Here is a 7,721-nt window from a genome sequence, read left to right as displayed (position 1 = left end):
GCTGTACGAGTTGCTGGAGAACAATTAAATGTTTCAATTCTTCAGTTCTGAAAAATGCAACCGATAAAAGCAACTGGAATTCAAAGTGAAAGCTCAGCAAGTTACCAGTCACTTACGTCCAAGTAAAACTGAAAGCTGTGAAAGAATAACCTTGTAAAGCCCATGCTCTGGTAGTAAAACCTGCTGCTAATTTTCAAATTCTGATAGGATAAAATAGGATGAGGGGCTTCTCAAAAAACAACAAAAATACAGAGATTTCTACTTGGCAAGGGGAGGATGGCACCTGCACAAAGCTTGTGACAAAAATGCCAAGCAGAGCATGAGGAGACTTCAGATTTGCTGTAGCTCCTCTCTGAGGAGCTTTACTTCTTACCATAATGCAGAGTGTAAGACCCCCCACAGCATGTTCCCCCTGCCCCTCACCCCCCAAAAAGCACCGGTGGCTCTCTGCTGGTCAATTCCACACATTTTCTGAAAGCATGGAAGATAAGCGGCTGTTGGACACTTTAGCTTTGTAAATCAATCATCACCACCCAAAAAAGCATGTTCTTCTCGGGACAGGGTGCACATTTCCCTCCTCTGCTCGACAGAGGAAAATTTTATGGGTAAGAGGAATTTTATGATAAGAAATCTTGTTTCAAGGAACCGTGTTCTGAAGTTGCCAGTTCCAAAAAATCCTCAAGCAGCTCACAGAAGCTCTTTCACCTCACCAGTTTTCCCTGGGCATCGATGCCCTTCAGTCCTGTGGTTTTACCATCACACAAGGCAATTTCCAAACTTCAACTGCAGCAGTAAGTGTTTGTGTTTTATAAATTTTAAATATTATGCCATAAACAGTTAACAGCTGAAAGCAGGTAAATGGAGTACCCTCTTATGGATTTAAATTGAAAATAATTAACTGCATTGCTTATAGTGCTGCTGAATGTGTCAGACAGATTGGAAGGCAGCAACTAACAGAAATCCTTCCCAGCCATCCCTTCCCCCGGACACAAACCAAAGGTTCCACATGGCTTTGAAACTTTATTTAACCTCAGAACCACGGCTACGTTACGTTACACCCGTCGGGCTGAAGGTTGTTCCCTCTGATGGTGGAAGTTGTGACCATCAGAAGGGATGACACAGGGATCCACAGCCCCCAGTGCGGGGCTGCAGTCACTCTTGGTCCAGTAAGACAAAGTTTTGCAGTCATTTCCCCCCAACTCCCCCCCTATTTTTTTTTAACGATACATGAAGCATGGCCTAGCGTTAGAGTCACCCTTTTATCTGCAATTTCTATAAATAGGATGAGGTGGAAACTCAGGTTTTTTTCCTCATTTGGAGGAAAAGTGACATGAATATTCTGTACTTTAACAAATAAACAAACACGGGGGTTCGTTTTGCGCTGTTGCAACCCTTTCAACTTGAGGCAAAACATCCTCCCTCCCTCCCCCCGCGACCCCCACCAAGTGTAATAAGTACCAAAGCATTTCTTAGTTTTGATTTTCATCAAGATTTCCAAACTGGCAGATTTTATTTTCACACCCTCTTCACAATAGACAAGATGCTTACCATATATTTAGGATTACAAGTTGTCACTAAAAGAAAACTTTACACAACCACTGTACATTTAGGTTGAAAAACTGTCCTTGCATGAAAAATATACCTAGAAATCAAGTGGTAAACAAGGAAAAAAAAAAACCATTAAGAAAAGATTAATGTTTTTATAATGTGCCATTTTCAATTGATCAACTCCTCCTCTACTTTCCCTTCGTACTCTGTTTTTACCTCTAGTATTCGTTAAGGCAAACAGCTAATCCATTTCTGAAGAGGTGCTGTGGAAATTGTGGACAAACAGCAAACATTTGGCATTAAAATAGATAGCACGTATGTAGCCTCTAGTAATATACATTAAGCATTTTTTGTTTTTTTTTTTCTTGGACTTCAGGATAATGAGAGGGGAGGATGAACATGCTAACAATGTCAAAAAGGCTTAAAATTTAGCGTCCAAGCAATTTCTAGTAATGCTTCTGTAGTTTTCAAGCTCTAAGTAGTATAGAATTTATGCAAATGCATTAAAGAATTCTAGCTTGGCAAGTACACCCAAGCAGGTTATTAAACTATATATACAGAAAGTGATAAATACAGAATTAAAAGAGTCCTTCCGCTTCTCTTTATAGCCTTGAAAATTGACAAAAAAACTTGAGGACAGCTCTACAATATTAAACAGTAGGTAACGGCGGGAGCTGGGAAACCTAACTACACAAACTGATTAAAATACTCAGATGACTTTGTAGTGTTTCATACAATTCAGTTGGGAGTCAAGGGCACAAGACAACATTTAACAAAAATAATCACATCAATTGACCTAGAAATCAAATGTAAATAGATATGAATACAATCTCCAAAATCTGTCTTGAAGTGAACATTAACCATTTATTCAAAGTTATACAAGAATTTGAAGGATAAAGTCTTCTTCTGCAACAGGAAACCGACTTGACGAGTTTCATGTCTCGGTTGGATCGAAGTGGAGGCGAGCGGGGCAGGGCAGGGCAGGGCAGGGGAGGGGGAACAAACAAGTTAGTAGCCCCCAGCCAGGCAGCTAGAAAGTAAAAACAGGCTCAACAGCAGCCTCCTCCAGCTTGTTGTCCTCCCTGATTGCCTGCGAGCGTTGCGTTGGTAGCAGCATGTTGAGGGCCAATTTTGATGCCGTTTGCCTGAAATGGAAGTTTAATACACAGCGTAGTTAGGTTCAGGACACCAACAGGCTCAAAAAGCTTTTTGGTTTGAAAAAGATCACAGCAAGTTCTAATAGCAAAGTTTATATTTTTTTTTAGTAACACGTCCTTGACGATTAAATAGAATTTAAAGGAAGATGCTTTCCTTCTCACTTAAATTTTATCACAGAATCTTCTAGGTTGGAAGGGACCTTAAAGATCATCTTGTCCAACCGTCAACCTAACTTTGACAAAAATAAACACCCACACAACAAACAAGAAGCATCACCATCACTAAACCATATCCCTGTGTTAAACTCTGTACCTTAAACTCCTCACCCCAAAAGCACAGAGCGAGAACTGTATTTCTTGCTACTTGGCATAAGGCTTTTAAAAAATAATAAAAAAATCCAGAGTGTTTGCTAGGAACGTATAACCTCTCCCCTCTCACCAAAACGTCCATTAGTTTAATAGTTTAATATAAAACTTTTCCTCTCCAGACAGCGTTTCTTTCTGTGTTGAATCAGCTGTGGAGGCTGAGGGCATACGAGTGTTCTGTGTCATCAATAATTTCTGTGATCCCGAAAGCCGTGGCCACTTGCCAAGAACCCACACACGGCGCAGCTCTTTTCATTCATCAAAATCGCACTTCTCATCTTAACCCTCACTCCCTCAAGTGGATTTTACCTAAAAATACAGCACTTTGAGAAAAGTAATACAGTAGCTTCAGAAATTAAGCTCTTAAGGAAACTTTGCGTCACAGTAAATCTCAGATTTATAGCGCTTGGCAGTTGTTCTGCAACAGTAGTAGCCTTGGGGTTTCTGGCACTAGCTCAGTATTGACAGCAGCTGATGTGGTTTCTTTTCGCTCTTTGACTCCTCTTTAATAAAAAGCATGCCCTATGGCTCATTGGTTTTGCCCCCTCTGGGCTGATAGCAACTTCTTGAGGAATCAAGGAGCCCGGGCTTGGCACCCGGCCAGAGAAATAGCACGGACTGTTGGCTCCTGACAGCATATTGCAATCAGAGCTCCATAAGGCACAGGAAAGCAGGCAGCTACTATATGAAACTCGACAGATACAATGAGCACGCTTTTTTTTTTCCAAACGCCCTGATTACTGGCCAATTTATATTGCACTGTCGAGTCTATCCTCTCTAGGAAAAAAAACATTAAAGAAGATTTAAGTTTTTCATCGCTACACTGAATTTTACCCTGATTACTGGCCAATTTATATTGCACTGCTGAGTCTATCCTCTCTAGGAAAAAAACGTTAAAGAAGATTTAAGTTTTTTTATCGCTACGCTGAATTTTAAAAGTGTTTCACCAAAACACCGTGTGTACACACACACACTTCCCAGTCAGAATTAGTGTCTTTGAAGGATTTTTGTTCAAGTCTTATTTAGCTACAAGTTTCCTAATGCAAATACTTTGCACGCGACTAAAGTTTCTCATTATTTCAGAGAATCATAGAACCATAGAATCATTGAGGTTGGAAGAGACCCTTGGGATCATCAAGTCCAACCATCTACCCCACTCTACAAAGTCCTCCCCTACACCATATCCCTCAGTACCCCATCTAAATGGCCCTTAAACACATCCAGGGACGGTGACTCCACCACCTCCCTGGGCAGCCTGTTCCAATGCCCGACCACTCTTTTGGTGAAAAATTCCTTCCTAATGTTCAATCTAAACCTACCCTGTTGGAGCTTGAAGCCGTTCCCTCTCATTCTATTCTTAATTACCTGTGAGAAGAGACCAGCACCGACCTCTCTACAGTGTCCTTTCAAGTAGTTGTAGAGAGTGATGAGGTCTCCCCTCAGCCTCCTCTTCCTCTAAAGAGCAATATTTTTAACAGTCTAAACTTTCTCATGTTGAAACAGCGAAGCTGTTAAATCGAGTGCTGCCAACTCCCTGGCTGCTCTGTGAGGACCATCACGCTTCCAGAGAAGCCTCAGTGCCACAGTCCCGGGTGGAGAACGCACCCCATCCCGGCACAGCCACAGCAGAGACAGAGGCATCACAACATTTCCACACCTGCTTTCACTCACCACCTCAGCAGTGACATTTAGGGACTTGTAGAATAAAAAAAAACAGGGCACCAAAAATGACTGACCACTCCACACTACCAAATTTTAACTTTTTTTTTTAACATAAAAAGCCATACATGTTAACTGAGAGCTTATATGATCCTAATATTTCTATACAACCCTAATATTTCTATTTACTACCATCTGCTTTTTCTCTGGCCCCAAACATCTCTCAACTGCTCGAGCTTTTCAACACCACAACCATTTCAAAATTGAAGGGAGACATTAAAAGCCCTTCTAGACCCTTGCACTACAAAAGTGCTCCCCCCCTGCCCAACCTCCCCACCCCCACCCCAAACGAGCAAAGAGACAGGCCCCGATAATCTGTAATTTCAGTAATGTGCACAGGCAAAATGGCTAATCTTTTATTCCCTACAGAATCCAGCCACCTAAACCAGGAACATTTCAAAAGTCTTTTATGTAACTCTCAAAGCAATCCCTCCCCTCCACTGGACAGCTCATGGAGTGCATCTGGCATATCAACATGGTCCCCCATTTACATAGTGGAAAATTATCTTTGAAAACAGATGACACCATATGGAGAAGTGGATGAAAGTGGATTTTCTTCTCTTTTGGGGATTTATATTATTTTGTGATGCTTCATGGATGGATAGGGTCACTTATTTTAATCCATTTTTATCACAATGGCAGACAATTCCGTATCCAAATGGAACAGACCAATATTTTACTGTCCAGCCTTCTAGGGAAGGTGAATTTTGTACATTTAAAAAAAACAAACAACCAAACAAGAAGTGTTCAAAGTACTAAAAGTTACCTCATTATTAATGTCAAAAACTCCTTCCTGGATTTTCTCGTAGATGGACTTCGCGGTGTTAATAAACGCCTAAAACAGAGGGAGGAAAAAAAAATACAATGAATGCATTATCCTTTGGTGTAAGATGCACTAATTGGAGTCCAATCTCATTTGCAATTGTTTCAGCGTGACTCTTCCTCCTGACCTCAGCAGGAACAGGTACGACAACCCCATCCTATAACCTTCCCTGAAGTAGCAACGGATCACAGGCTGTTTACAAAAACAGTGGCATTTTCATAACAGCTGCATTCTACAATCTGGTGTCCAGTAATTACAGGGGGGAAAAAAAAAAGTGGTTTTTAAGATATATAAATGACTTTTAAATTATTTATTTCTGACCCTTATGGATAGATTGTGTGGCAGATGGTTTCCCCTACCCTTAATATCTTTGTAATAGGCCACTCTAGATTAGAGTGCTTAGCAACATAAAACCACAGGGTACTTGCAATGATGATGTAAGGATGCTGGCTGCTGGATGAAACCTTATGCTATCATTTAATATTCACCTAATTTTAAGAACGCATTCTCTTTAATTAATCTTGCACGCGATAGGCAATAGACATCTTCATAGTAGAAAGGAGAGGCCCCAGGTTTTATTACTGTTTCTGAAAAATCTATTGTTTTAATTCAGAGAAAAGACTTTGACATTCAGGCCTGAAAAGGCGAACGATATAAATGTTTTCGGTTCAAGTTTACAATCAATGATTCAATTTTTCATCTCTCATTTAACTTTATAGGTCAAGTAATGCCTAAAATAATGTATAATTTAAGAGGTGATTAACAACAGCTAATAACCACAATCAATACCAAAAACATCCAGTTCTTTTTGTTCCAAACTCCCAACCCCACGCCGTCGCACAAGCCGCGCTACCCTCCCCACCAGCCTGTTCCAGCAAATACAGATCTAATTCAAATATAAAAAAGTAAACAGGGTTCATGGAGAGGAACAAATCATACCTTTCCTCATTTCTACACTGGAAGCATTTGACTGCTGAACTTGCCACCAGAGCTTTGTTTCCTAATTAACAGGACTGATATGTTTTCACCTTTAAAGGCCTTACAGCTCCCCAGAGTAATCAATCTACTGCAGCTCAATTACTGCACCGAGCGCACGCCGCAGCCAGTGAAGGAGACTCCAACGACTGCGGCAGGAGAGGAAAGATATGAATATGCATAAACTCTAAGTGGGTGATCGAATCATCACAGAGGGTCATGAGAATTTGCAGCAAAATAATGAGAAGAATTAATCATTGCAGATTCACAAGGCACTTAGGAAGCGAGTTCGTTTTTCAAACACGCGTTAAGGGGTGAGGAGAAAAATTGGCTTTTGGCCAACTACGAATTGATTCAAATTCCTCAGAAATTCAAGTTTTCAACGTAGGAAAAAAAAAAATGTAAGAACTTATCTCGGTTTCTGATAACACACTAACTACAGTAATGGCCTCATACACGGGCCTGCTGAAAGGTGTAAGCCAAAACCTTTGGAAAAATTCACACAGCTGGAATCTGTGAGGATACTTGGCTTTTAATTCACCGGGACATTAAACAGAACTTGAAGTCTTAAAAATGTGTTATGATAACTTCATGTAAACAAGCACTTAACAATTGGCACTTCTAACAATTGTAGGAGATGCTGGCTAAGTGCGCCTAAGCTCTCAGAATTAGTTTCATGAGAATTACATTATGTCTATAAAAATTACTTCAGACCAACAAAACTAGTATTTTAACAGACTGCAAACTCCAGACTAACACAACTGAGTGTAAAGTACCTTCTGGATGCTACGCTCAAGAACAGATCACTACAGGAACGCATCTGTCCTCACTAAAGACTAAAAAATGCACTGGAAAATAGGCTGTGATTTAACAACACTCACACACACCCCCCTTTCAACAGAGTTATCACACACCTAGTGTAGAAAGAAAAAACCTTTACTGAGTTCAGTACAGTTTATTTTAATATTAACAAATTGCCTAAGAAACAGTTGATCTAAAAAAATCCAAATACTCCATTCATCTCTGTTCTATCGTTTCAGTTGCACCTCAAAAGACACAATCCCATACCCCATTCCTGCCAGTGCTTCTGCTGCACCACGTGTTAGTGTGTGAACAGCCCCCACTGTTAATTC

The 7,721-nt window shown here is 40.5% G+C and overlaps 1 long non-coding RNA gene across 1 annotated transcript; it reads right to left on the bottom strand.

Annotated features, from left to right (window-relative positions):
- Positions 1 to 1,247: 1,247 nt before the first annotated feature.
- Positions 1,248 to 6,422, bottom strand: LOC106886588. Its single transcript, XR_001411685.1, has 2 exons — positions 5,557 to 6,422; positions 1,248 to 2,693 (listed from the first exon to the last, which is right to left on the bottom strand). It is a non-coding gene; the product is annotated as an uncharacterized LOC106886588 (long non-coding RNA).
- Positions 6,423 to 7,721: the final 1,299 nt, after the last annotated feature.

The sequence above is a fragment of the Calidris pugnax genome, unplaced genomic scaffold (assembly GCF_001431845.1).
Source record: "Calidris pugnax isolate Ruff unplaced genomic scaffold, ASM143184v1 scaffold5, whole genome shotgun sequence".
NCBI lineage: Eukaryota > Metazoa > Chordata > Aves > Charadriiformes > Scolopacidae > Calidris > Calidris pugnax.
This window is presented reverse-complemented; position numbering and strand designations above follow the sequence as displayed.